Raw genomic sequence first — 14344 nt, 5'->3', positions numbered from 1 at the left:
GCTGAGAAACCTTCTGGCCACCGGCTGAGTCATGTGAATAAGCCTTTGGTACGTGCTGTCTCTTCTGGGAGAGGTAGTCCCGCACACGTGCCAAACGTGTTGCTCTGTGCCGGCTTTTTACACTATCCACCTGTCAGAAAGGTCAAAGGTCAAGCCAAGTATTTATGCTTGAACTACTTGAACTGTAACCAGAGGCTACCAGCACAATTTTTTGTTAGTCTTTAAGGTCATCTGTTGCTTTAAATCCGATTACTTGCTTGATGACAAAAAAAAATGGTGTAATGGCCCATTGAATGAGTTTTCTTTGATATTAAGCATTCCTGTGATGATGCAATGAACTGCAACAATGCTGCTACCTCAGCACATAAGCCTATTTTGTTTACTTCATCAATTTTACTGCAAGTTTACACAGGTCTACTTGCAGGTTGCATTTATTATTAATAGTTTGCACGAGTGATTTCAGACATGTTCTCAAGTATCAGGTGCACTGAAGCTCCATATCCTTCTAGGACTCACTCAGCACTGAGCAGTATGACTTGCATATCTGGCCAAGTTACCATTTATACCTTTGAAAGAACACTTTCTTACTTTCGACAGTTTACATCTACAATTGCAGTCAAAAAAGAGCGATGTTAGTGTGGCACATCTGACTAGCACTGGTCATGGACTGTTGACTTCAAGAAGAGTCTGTGACTCCAAAAGATATTAAATGAGCCTCACCAAAAGTTTGTGTTCTTCATGGTACAATAATGATTGTATGTCTGTGTTGTCCACTGTCTTTCTCGCAGCCTCCTCTGCTTTATGATTGGCCTTTGCTTCTGCAAAGTAAGTGACAAACACAAGGGTCAAAGTTTGCCTGCACACTTATACACACTTTTAAATACACACACACACACACACACACACACACACACACACACACAGAAACATTGAGTATACACACTTGCAGAAACTGTTGCTGTGTTAAAGGCCTCCTTGGTCTGTTCCTCTGCACTTCCCCTCCTGTGGTTCAAAATTAGATGGTAACAACATTACAAAAGCTCACAGATGTGTTACAGACACTACACACTATGGCATTATATTTTGTTTCAGTATTTCTCCATCAGCTTTAAATATATTGTTTTGAGGGTTTTCATTCCAAAATGCTGAATTTATTAATTTATTTATAACAAAATAATCTAATCATTTTAGAACCTCCATTTTTTCATTTGTTTTTTTTTTTTCATGTGTGGGTGTATATCTTCTGATATAAAAGAGTCGTGGTGTATGTTATAGTCAAACCACACCAGATTTCCAGATTAAAAGGCTATTAAAAACTCATTAGCACCTACTTTCCACTAACCACCATGTCCCATAATGCCTCAAGGCTTGTAGTTGTTTCTTTAACTACTGTCTATTTCCCCTTTTATCTATACGACATCTCATCTGTACAAGTTTAGTGAAATGGCAGAATAAATAGGGGGGACTTTCAGCTAGCCTATGTATGTTATCACTCCTGTACAATAACTGCATCAGCGCTGGCCCTATGATACACTGTAATAGGTGTACACAAACTAGGTGTTGTGCTTGTTTCAATGCAGTCAGCATGTACTTGTGCCGGCAGCCTTTGAAATATGTTTGTCTGATGCATTATCACATTTCCACAACTTTTATACTGCAGCAAATCGCACCAGAACACGCATACATGAAGAACTTTTGTTCCTAAAGCAGGAGAAATAGTGTAGACTGGTGTCAAAGAGGATGAAGTACGAATATCTGTCTCTCTTTGCCACACTAAGACGTCATGGAAACCTGGACAGACTGCTGACCTTAAATGGGCAATATCTGCTGTACAGTCCAAACATCCATTACTGAAAAGTTACATAACAGCGTACTGTAAACACACAAAAGGCCCTGCCATCCAGCAATATTAGGTTGTGCTTCCTCCTAATGAGAAGGACAGCACAGTTTAAAGAGAGACTCGCACTGTGTGTCAATTTCAACTTTTCCAACTGACAATTATTTTGAGTCTTTCCTGTTTCTGGTTGATGTCTGCCAGGCAGTGACAGTAAAATTTTAGCTGTATTTCCATGAAAAGTTTACCCTGATGGATCCAAACAGCCTACATTTTATTTGAATATTGATGATTGTGTGATGACATCTATTGTTGAGGTATGAGGCTGACGTGACTTCCTTCAGCAGTGTCATGTTTAAAAAAAGATTCGGCCTCAGACTCTCTCACCTGTTGGCTCTGAGACAGCTCCTCTTGCTCTTGTAGCTAGGACTCTCCTCTAGCACTTGAGACCCCTGCTCTTTCACTTGTCCTTTCTGGTGGAGGAACAGCACATAGTTAATGTCCTTGTTGTTAGCCCAGAAGGTGCCCACTGATGTATCATAACGCAGGCAGAACTCCAATCTGGTCCCCTGTCTCTCAAAGGGAGGAATCAGAGTGTACTTGAATGTAAACCGGTCTGTTTTCATGTCACTGGATCCGGGCACATACTCCGCCAACAGGTCAAAGTAGCTGTTCCAGCAATCCAGGGTGATCCGGGCATAAACGGACTTACTGTAGCAGAGGTTGACCACCCTGATGGTGCCACGGAGCGTGGTGGTTCCTGGGAGAAGCTCGATGCTCTCCAGTTCAATCATCTGCACCTGTAGCCTCTGGTCCAGCTCCTCCGGGGATGATGGGGCTGTAAACAGGCAGGACATGTAGAATTCCTCAAGAGGATGGGTTGCCTCCATCTCAGGTGGCTGGCTGACCTCTGACTCAACTTCAACATCATCAAACTCCTTAACTGATACCAGGTTGAGGCCAAATGCATCAGCGAATGACACCTTCCTCCGAACGACTGGTGGGGGCTCTGGTTCTGAGTCCTCATCTGTTTCCTCCTCTGTGGTGGAGCCCGTGGGAGACAAGGCCTCATTTCCTCCCTTTTCCTGTTCCCCACTTCTTCCCCGTTCCCCCTCCTCCGTCATCACCCCATCCTCTTCCAAGGGTTGGATATACAGAGCCTCCATAACGTGCGATGGTCTGAGAGGCCTGTCCTGCCGTCTGTCTGGCTTGGAGGGTGGCACAGACCAAAGTGCCCCTAGCCTGGCTGCAGTGATACTGTGGAAGGGAGAGCAGGGAGAGGACGTGACTTGACAGATGGAGTTTGGTTACACTTGAACATTGAGTCTGAGCCAGGCCTATTAATAGGACACATATAACTAGACCACGGCTGGCCAGTTATCCCCACAGTTATCCTCTCACAATATGTTTGCTAGTTACAAAATAAATATGTGAAAATGTAGCTTTTGCAAGGCACTTTAACACAAAACTAACATAAAAAACAGGTCCATATCTGAACTATACTGCCTAGTTATCTTTATGTTGCTACTTCAAATATGTAAACTCTTCTCAAATCCAAACTAACAATCAGAATTTTAACTTCACTATCTTTGTGACATGGATATGGATGTTGATCTGAGTGTAATGGTAGGACACAGTGTCTTTTGGTCTGCATGGAGGCCCGCTGATAACAGAGACTGTCATGAAACTAAAAGTTTGTTTGGTATCTGCTCAGGCCATTTATATATCTATAAACAGAAACCACCTGCGTATTGACAAATCATACATCATACCGTCACTGTATGTCTCCTTTATCTGTTACATTGTGATTGTGTGTTTTCTCTGATATATATAATAGATATATATATATATACACACAATTTTGTTCAATTGTGATCTATCCTGTGTGTGTTAATATAGCCCTACAGCTGGACAGCTTTAAGCTTGATGGAGATGAAATGGACACTAGCACATTACTTTAGCTCATTAGCCTTTACTGGGTATTGAATAAAAATGCAGCAGTCATTCTAATCTGACAAATTTTGGTCATCCACTTCAATGAAAGATGACATCTGTTCATTAATAAAACCCTGAATGGAGTACTGCTCTGATTTAATGTAGCTTTTACAATTAATTATTGAAAATTAAATTGCGTGTTCATGTATATTTTTTAAAAATTGAAAAATATATAGTATATTTTTTAAAAAGCGTTTTTTGTCAAGTATGCACCCTGTTGTAAAAAAGAAACAGAATTCTTTTTTTTAAATTTAAGTTAAATTAACTAGTGCACACTTTTGAGAGTGGCCGTCAGATGATGGATATTTTGTTTCAGAAGCTCCTCAGTTATTATGTAAGGAAACGATAAATTTAGGTTTTAGTTTCATGATCCATTGATAGCATTTACATGAAGCTGTGTAGTAGGATGCTGGAGTGTAGGTCTGCCATTGGAGGACCATAGGTCAACACTTCTGTTGGTAAGTGTCTGCTCTTCTGAAGTGCAAGACAGTGTCACTCAGAGTGCTGCAGGAGAGCCGATTCTGACCTCTGACCTCCGTGCGGAGAGTGCATGAAAAGAGAGAATTTCCCCATTGAGATCAATAATGTATCAAATTATTGTGTATTGGTATTTTGGTATGAGTATCTACAGATCCTCATCATAGTTGCCATCAGAGACAGCCTTCATTTTTTTATGTTCACTGCATCTTGGAGCAGAAGACTGAACATTATTGTGTTCTTCTTAGCAGAATGGACTCTGTGAGTGTGTGTGGGGCGTGTATGTGTGTCTGTCTGTGTGTGTGTCTCAGATAGGGAGTTTAATTCAACCAATCCTTGATATGCAATGTAACTCTACCCCCAAAATCCAGTATATCCTGTAAATAGATTTTAGTGCTGGTTATACAATCCTTCACAGGTAGGTGAGCGGGTCTTTGTCCTCAAAAGACCCTTTGTTTTACATTTTGAAGCCAAAGAGATCCTCCTTTGACTTTTAATTGCAGCTCATTTGCAACTTTTGTAAATAAACCAGTGTTAAAAATGCTATATGTTGATTCAATCAACAAACTCCCTTACAGTTTGTAAGGGAGTTTATTCACATTTAGAAATGAGGTGGACAAAATATCAGGAACAACTTACACAACAAATTAATAGAAAAAAAAAAAAAGTCAATCAAAGAGCTGAATTAACACCTTTTTAACAGTCCTCATAAAAATGTGTTTGTTTGTGTTATTTTGTCGACCTCTTGAATTCATCAGGACAAGTTGTATGTCTGATGTGTATCAGTAGATGGCACTATGTGATCAGAGTAAAATACATCAGAGTCACCCACATTTCAGTCAAATGAATTTGCATTTTCAGTTTGCACTTTTTATGTGATAATGAGTTCCAAGTGTCCAGCTACTGTTGGAGAAAAATCCTTCAATGTGGAGGGAAAGAGGGAATAAGGAAACTTCCCAAGTGTTATTTACAGTCCTTTGTCTTAACTGTTACCCTGGACAGACTTCATTACCGGAGTTGATCAGTAGGTGGCAGCAAACGACCACAATTCCCCTCCCATCCTCATCAGTCGTCAGATGCTGTTTCCTCCTGCTTCTATTTGATGGAATCTTTAATAGCATTTACGATTTGTAACACAAAACACAACAATCAAGAAAACGAACGACATAGTCCAAAGGAAATCAGATAGATCTGTCCTTCCCATATTTTCAAATAGCTGAATGCTTTTTTTTTTCATCACATCATATATGAATTCGTCTGACAATTTTTCTGAAAAGCAAGGCCAATTTTGATACATTTTGGAAATAAGGTAATGGTTCAGGATATCCAGCCTGTCCATCAGTGTGGGGAAATAGATTTACAAGCAGTACTGGGGAAGGATTAGCCTATTATATTATCAATAATAACTAATAAGGAGATGTGGAATATTTTATGCTTTTAGTGACTCCAAAGTGTTTGGCTTTATTAACGTATTTTAAATTCTTACTAACATACGGAGTAATACACACCGGCTGCAAGCTGTGTTTCTTGCACCTAAAAGTCATCTATAAACCTCTTAACCATGTATAAATAACATTTCTCACAATAATTCATAAAACGAATAACACATAAAATATAACATTTTAAAATGTTGACAGTAGAAAGAATGAGACGAGATAGACTTCTCGCGTCTCTTACATTTTGAAAAACTTGCCCCCCCCCACCCTTTCTTTTCTTCAACTGATAATAATCTGGTCATTCATTTCTTGACCGTGAACGTCTCAGCGGTTTGAAAAAAAGGAGAAAAGAAAGACGAGGTAAATGAAAGCAACCAATTTTAACTACTGCTCAGTGTGTGACTCTCTTCGGATCTAATATTAAATGAATAAATAGGCTAAATTACCTTGTGAGGGTCTGTGACAGAATGGGTAAGAAAAATTCCTTCAACCAGTGCATCTTGTTAAATCTTTTTTTTCTAATAAAGTCTGTATTTTTATCTGAAATTTAGAGTAAATTAATCATATTTACACGAAAATATGTAATTGCGCATTTTAATAACACTAATCATAACAATATATAAGTTAAGATATTTACAGTCGTAGGGTTCCCTTTTTTTCTGTATGCACACACCCTTTAGCCAAGATGACCACGAATAAGTACATTTTTTCTCTTAACCTGTAAATTAATAATGAGCATGTAAAATGGATTTTAAAATTAAAGCTAGTTTAAAATGTGTCACCAAAAATGCTTTTGAACGTACATCTGGCATTCTGACTTTGAGGATGCTGATGCTAAAGTCTGTTTTTGTTTTACTCAGATTTGATCAAATCTGATCGTAATTTTGCCTCGATGTAATTCTACTTGAATTCCCACATCAATGATTATAGCTTAGACTTTCTTCATACAGGATTAAGGAAGTTTTAGGATATTTGAGAGTAGTTTTCTACACAAATAGGAAAAATAAGAAAAACACACAACTTCCTATAAGAATATTCAATAAGAATATTAAAAGGGAAATAATAAGAATTGATGTCGGTCATGGTGGAGGAGGCTACCACAGAAAAAGGAGAAGTTCTTGTTGAAATATTACGAGGCACATAATGGGAAACTATATTGATTTTTTTTTTCATATAGTTCCCACTTGCGGATATCTTTTCAATAAAGCGACTTCTTTGCGGCTTCCGTCATGTGAACCCAAGTTTCCCAGATGCAGCAATGGGCGCACTTATCTTTGGGATAGAGGGAATGTCCCGTTACTGGAGGGTTACCGGTTCAATCCCCGACAATATCAATGTACGACTCTACGAAGCGTCTTTATAGCTACAAGACGTGTAACACTCCAATTTGAGCGGCCGCTAAGAGCGTAGTAGTACTAAACCGTGAAACGTTTGAAAAACGGGAAACAAACTTTTAAAAATACTTTTTGTTTACATAGCAGGTGGCCCTGACGTCACACGGGGTCGCAGTACGCCCAAAAATAACAACACACCTCCGCGCACAAGCAAGTGCCTCCCCTGGGGGGGTTTCTAGTCCCAAATATACTTGCTTGCTGGGATACAGCTTGATGTGTGTTTGAATCGTAACGAAGAAAAAAACAAGCCGCTTCTTCCTCGCATTGCGCGTCATTCAAACAGGGCTAAGTGTACTGCTTTTCCCTCTGTTGCATTAGTAATAACAGCGGCGTTGACGGGAGACAGCAGGAGAGAGAGTGTGTGTGTGTCTCCGACAGCGGTGCCCAGCGGAGGAATATTGAGCTTTTTATTTACTCTGCAGCTTGTTGTTCATTTTCACTGCGTTATGGTGAACTTGGGCAGTCACGTGTGAAGATCTCTGCAAGTATAGAGGACGACGACTTCTCACCTGGTGTGTCCCTTTGACTTTACCGTGAGGGAAATATACCTGCCATTTTTTGTGGTAAGTTTTTCAGCCCAAGAGCTTATTTCTCTCCGCACTCTTTGACTTTACTTCTCTGTCCACTGCACTTGAATTAGGAAGTGGACCGCCGGCCACAAGTTTGTCCTGTGTTATCCAGCGCGTTGCAACTTGACATGCAACATTATTATTTATACGTTACGTGTGGACTTCCTGTGCTTTTTAATTACCGAGCAGCTGTTCACATATTTCACCTAGGATAGTGTTCGGCTTTTTCATGTCAGGACCCTCAGACAGCACTGTCCAGGCTTTGCCTGGTCTGGACGCTGATCACCGACTTTTGAAAATCCGACTTATTGCTTCCTGTCTCATATTGGAGTCTTTAATTCAGGTTATAAATGCGGCTTGCAAATTGTTGCCCATAAGCGACTATTTATTATTTACCACGATAAGTGCTAAATGACGTATCTGAAAACTAAATTTTAAAGCGTATACTGTTCAGAAATGAGACAAATTAGGTCATATTATTGATAATTGTCATGTTAGATTTTTATTTGATCTCTATGTGCCTTTAACAGCATATAATGTCAGACTATATCTGTATTAATGTCACTGAAAGCTATTTTACAACCTATTTAGTGTTTGCTGTCATTGGTTATTTCTATGCAGTAATAACTAAAAACAGAAGTAAACAGTGAATTCATTATATGTATTACAATTGGTTATAGGTGTAGGTAATATATGTATTAAATGTATATGTCATCTTAATTTTTTTATTTATGAAATAGACAAGGATTACTTAATTTTTTTAAATAATTGACACAAAGGGGTTGAATATAGTTTTTTCTGTTAATGTTCATGTTTTTTTAAAAACTATTGTATGAGTTTTTTAAGTTCAAGCTTATACAATAAAAAAAATAATGCAATTTGATTATAAAGCATAGGCTGTCTGTAGTTGTTTATAATTATCAGTTATCAATGCTTTATCAGCACGATCACAATATCTACATGACCAGTATCTATGATTATCAGCAGTCAACACCTTACCGTCCTTGCTTGCTCCATTTTTATGTCCCATCTTTTTTCGTTGTCCAGAAACAAGCACAGTTGCTGGAAGCATATCGGTTTTCATGGTGATAAAATTCTGACTAATTCATTTTAACACCAAAAGCTCATAGAAGCTTCTGCTGAGTTCCTCTATTTCACTCTCTGTGTCTTGCCACTGTTCTCATGCAATCACTGTGGCCCAAAAATCAATAGATGGAACTTTTTTTTTTTTTTTTTTTTGCAAAGAAAGGCTAACAAGGTAGTGGGAGCTGCTGAACTCTTCGGGCCTGTCCTCTGATCAGCTTTCACCCCTGGATTAGCTGGATCGACCCTTCTTGTTCAAGCCGCAGGGTGCACAGGTGTTCCCTCCTCAGTTATGCAGGTGTGGGCCAGTTCCCCCCTCACTCAGCAGCTCTCACTCTTCAAAGGCCAGGCGGCAATAAATGCCCCTAGTGAAATATGTCAGCGACAGTGCACAATCAGCCCCTCTGTTGAAGTGCCCCAGTAATCATTTCTTAAAGCACGTTTAAAACAACGTCTGTGCTCTCTTGTTTACTTGTTGTCAGGGTGGTGTGTGCGGTAAGTAAGGTCATTTTTGTAAAACAGGATACAATTTTTTCCCTAAGGCAATGAGAGCGATGGAGAGAGACTTGCCATTAGTCTCCCTCCAAGACTGACCGTTGTTGGGAGCAGTGCACTTATTACCCGGACTCTCCCCACTCTGCGTCCATTTTTTGATTGCTGCATTTATCATCGGGCGGTCGTGCTCTACATTATGGTAATAGGAAAATGAATGTCCTCCACAGGATTAATGTGTATACCCTGTCATACGTTTCAATCATTTATCAAAATTAAGATTCAGCTTTCAGCTCAGTGAACACTGGTTGATGCATGATTTTATCTAAGATGTGGAAATTGTTGCTTCCAGCAGAGCTGAAGTAGAAAATGCTTTGTATTTGTAATTCTCAGAGCCCCATGAAAACTTTGTGTGCATTTGCTGTGAATGCAGAAACCACTTTAACTGACAATACAGACTGTGTTCGAAATGACTCAGTGCAGTTTAGAGAAAGTCCAGAAGGTGGGTTTTATGCACTGATCACATCAATTCTGTTTTGAATCATATTACTTCCAAGGCAATGAAACACTTGCTCACTTTTGGATTGGCTTTTGAATTGCACCATCACCCATCCCCCAACACCTCTGTAATGAAACAGACTGCTCGCTCAACCCTTGAGGTGTTGCTGCGTTTGGGGGGGAAAATGGGTAAGAAAATCAGGGGAGTGGAGCACCAGCGTCACTTCTCTAAACATCTCGCTGAGCCCGTCCACATAACCTACACAGTGTGTTTTCATATATGGCTATCTTGGCCCTGCTACTAAGCTTAAGGCAATTAGATGGCCAGTGTTCAGGTTTTACCCCCGTTAACTTCATAGAAATGTTTCCATGACAACCTCCATGCAAGTTAAAGCAACCAGAAGTGATCAAGTCCTTTTTTCCTCCTCCCCTTCTCCCCCTCCCTCCCACTTCAGTTCCCTCCCCCTAGTAAGAATGGAATTTGTGTTGACAGTTTTGGCCTTTAATGGCACTTTTGTGCCGCGCAAAAGTATTTGTTTACCAGGATCATATGCTGCAAGCTGTCAGCCTTGGAAAGATTGACTTCTCAAGATAAAAGAGTGTATTACATGCTTAAGAGGCCACCCTTTTGCACTGTAATTATCCACATCACAGTAATGATGTTTTGTGTGCCCCAGTTACTAAGAGTCTTGAGACAGCTCAGACTTTTTTAGTTACGCTCTGGGTCACTTCTTAAGCCCGACTCGACACTGTTGTCAGCAAGGAACGTTGTGACTGTTTGGCCGGAGAAAGCTGTGCAGGGTGGGGTCAGGGGATGAGGATTAGAAAGGAGATTGCAGGCTGCCCACACAATGGCAAGTTACTGTTACCTATCTGAGAAAAGAGTCAGTCAGTCATTTTTTCACACTGGCCATTTGTTTCATCTCAGTTCATAGCCACATGTAGAATTTGGTGGAGTTCATCGTTGTGGGTTTCATGTTTGCATGGCCAAGTAAAAAAAAAAAAAAAAGAAAAGAAAAAAAAAGACGACATGGTTATATGTTTAGCTAGACCAAAACAATCAAATGTCAAAATATCCTGCAAAGATTGTTTTGCAAATATTAGATTTTACGTCGTCTAATCTCCTTCTAATCATTCTGAAGCCACAAACAAATGACCCAACTCTCACAAGGCAAAAAGTGTAGCTTTTGGCTGGTGCATGTAACCTCACAGTATGTCAGAGTCTGAAAATGGAGAGGGACATTCATGCAAAGTTATAAAACAAACTTTTGGTTTGTGTATGCAATGATTCTTTAAAGCTATGTAAAATAATTCATGCCTTTTCGTAAGGTTTAGCATTTACTTCTTGGCACCATAGTCTTGACCGTGACCTTGTTCTTAATAGTCTGCCGTTGAGCTGACACTCCAAACGGCCACAAGCTTGGCCTGTAACAGTAGCTGACCTATCACTCTGTTTATCCAAATAAACTATGTACTCATTTGAATCACAGCACACCAACAGCAGCCGCAGACCTTGCATCCTTTTTCTTTTGTGTTTTTTTTTTTCTTTCCTTGCTGACTTAACAATTGCATGTTTACTTGCTGGTCAGTGTGGTGTGAAGGCATGGCAGCTTTTATTCAAGTCACGGTCAGATGGACAGTGTCCTGGTGTGAAAAAATTTGTTGGTTTTGGGGTCTTGCCCTGAATTAAAGATAGAGGGTCACTCATGGTAAAAGGCAAGGTCACTGTTGCTCAGACTGCATTCAGCCGTCAGCCTGTCACTCGTAAACAGTCAAACCTGACGTGAGACAGCACTGAGGCAAACAGCGGTAGCCAACTCAACCAATGTATGAGGGGCCTTTTATTAAGACATCTCCTGCATCGTTTAGTAATGAGATAGATATGCTGCACATTTGACAGTAAAGTGAGGAAAAAGGTGGAGGAAGTTGTGATTCCAATCAGATTGATGTCTCCCAATTGACGACCAGAGTGTAATGAGCTGGAAAAATTATTAGTTTTTAATGTATGCATGGCTGAACTTAAGCCATAGACTGTTTATTGAAGAGTTGCATGCTGGTTAGAAACTCAAACAAACAGTTACTGCGTTCTCTGTGCCTCACATCTCCAAGGACCTTTCCACTTTACCCAGTGAGACACAGAGAGAAAAGGAGAAAAATGTTTATTTCTAACATGTTGTGAGAGGAAAAAAAAACATGGAGGAGGTGGGGGTGGGGGGGTAGGTGGGTGTGTGTGACAGTAACAGTTTTTGACAGGCACATTAGGCTGCAGAAAGAGCATCCAGCTCGGGGCTGAGGGCATATGGTGCTGCCTTCTGCCGGCGTAGCTCTAGACCAAGTTACAACACTCGCGCAGGGTCACGACTGTCTCAGGTTTGTTCCTTCTGTCTCACTCACCTAAATAAAAACAGGAGGAAAACTGGAAATGGGGGGTTGGGTGGCTGTGGCAGTGGTATGGAGTGGGCTTGGCGGGCAGGGGTGTTGTACAGTAGCTTTGTCTTTCCGTAAAGGACAAGAGGAATGTTTCCAGTCAAACCCTGTGGGTCAGGACATTATTTGGTCAAAATGTGGAGGGGAGACATTTGACATTTTCAGAAATGCATCACTTTGTGTTTGTGTTGTTTTATAGCCACACACTCTCCACCACAATTTTTGTGTCTGGTATGGAAATACAAATTTGCATAAATCATAATAGCAGTTATCTAGTTACCCGCAAGTATAGTGTAGTGATTTTATTTTCATTCACCATCTGAACACCTAGCTTGTGCTCTTGGATGGCAACCCCTAATCCTGCTCTAAACAATGGCCATGTTTTCACCACATTGGCTCGACTGGGTTTTTTCTCCTCTGTAATGTGGAGAGGATGGACTTGGATAATGTGTAGGATGACGCAGGGCTCTGGTCTGAAGACAGCGGATCGGTGGGAGGGTAATTACAGGCTACTGTGCGGCTCTCTGGATTTTCCCTGGATCACAGCTATCGGCCTGGAAGCTCAGCCTCCAATGCTGTTCTCTGAGAATGAAATGAAATGGCCACAACATATGGACCCAGCAAAACAATGGTTTATTTTTATGATAATTGATGAGTGGTTTTTAATTTAGATTGTCACTTCTGGCGAGCAGCAGGGCAGATGGTGCAGTCTTGAGTGCTCATCAGAGCCTAAATACCTCCAGGCAGCTGTTGGTCATAAACTTTTTCTTTTCCTGCATGTTTTTTTTTTTTCTCTCTCTGCATTTTCTCTCTTTAACGCGGCTTGGGTCAAAAGGAGTCAAACCTGTTACAGCACCTGTTTCTGCATATGCAAATCTGTTGTTTTGTCATTTCATTAGGCAAGGCAAAAAGACAAGGGTCCCTTGTGGTTGCAAATGCGACTGGCACTGGGCCCAGTTGGCATGCTACAAAGCAGAAAGATGCTTGAGGCGGGGTTAGGGGAGGGACGAGAAAGTGTTTGTAGCAAAGCGACGCGGCCATCGGATGCCTTCACATTACAGCTCAATCTGGATGTGCTCCTAAAATTCTGAGTCAAAGTTGTCTTGGATTTGTGGAGGTGGAAACCGCTCCCATTATCTATCTTTATCTTCTCTGTGAAGAGTATCTGTAAGTGAATAACAAAGGACATGCCCGGTAGCCAAAAACTGGCACACGCGTGTCTGGCACACGCCACACACCTCCTTCCCTCAGTGTCTTCTCCTCTCTCCCCCTCCTCCTCCTCCCATCCTCATCCCTTCATCATCTGGCGCTCTCCCGCAGCGCACGCCTCTTAACCACATGTGCCAGTGCCGGGCGTGCTCTTGCTCCGGGGCTAATTGTTCACTGGTAAACTGCATGCTTGTTGGTGGGGGTCTCCCCTTCATCCAGACACACTGTTACAAAGCAGGATGGTGGCAGTGATGATGGCGGTGTGTGTGTGCGTGTGTGTGTGTGTGTGTGTGGGGGGGGGGGGGGTACAGATCATGATCTCTCCATGCAGTTTATTTTCCCCGTATAAGTCTAAAGCTTGTCGGTTGTAATCCGGCCTGTGCGCTGAATGCAACAAATACACCATGAAATTAAAGGTTATTGCAGGAGCGTAATGCAAAAGCTCTGTTTGAGATTACCAAAGCTGTTTCCAGACCTGGGGAAAATCAGAAGGGGAGACAGCTGAATATGTTTATCTTTCCTGTATTTGACACTCCTAGAATATCCCTCTTCCTCTCATTACTGGATTGATTTGTCATTTTTAACAGATACTTGTTCATACTCTTTGATTCACTTGCAGCACAGTTGTATGAAAAGCCATTTAAACTAACTTTGAAGGTGTTCAGCAAAGTTGAAATTGCATGTTGAATTTTTGCTGTTTGGTTTTCTTTCCTACTACTAACCTGTGGCCGAATCTAGTTTAATCCATTGTAACTTGTTCTAATCTAGTGCTATTGTATTCTTTTTTCTGAGTGCCTCCCTCAGCCTAGACTTAGGAGATAGATGAATGAATGGAAAAACCTAGGACTAGTCCCTGTGTTGAGCTAATCTCATCTGATAACTGAGGCCTTCCTCCTCCTCCTCCTCCTCCTCCTCCTCTCTCTCCTTTCT

This window comes from Seriola dumerili, unplaced genomic scaffold (assembly GCF_002260705.1).
Source record: "Seriola dumerili isolate Sdu_G_001 unplaced genomic scaffold, Sdu_1.0 BDQW01000138.1, whole genome shotgun sequence".
Lineage (NCBI taxonomy): Eukaryota > Metazoa > Chordata > Actinopteri > Carangiformes > Carangidae > Seriola > Seriola dumerili.
Note: the sequence above shows the minus strand (reverse complement) of the source record.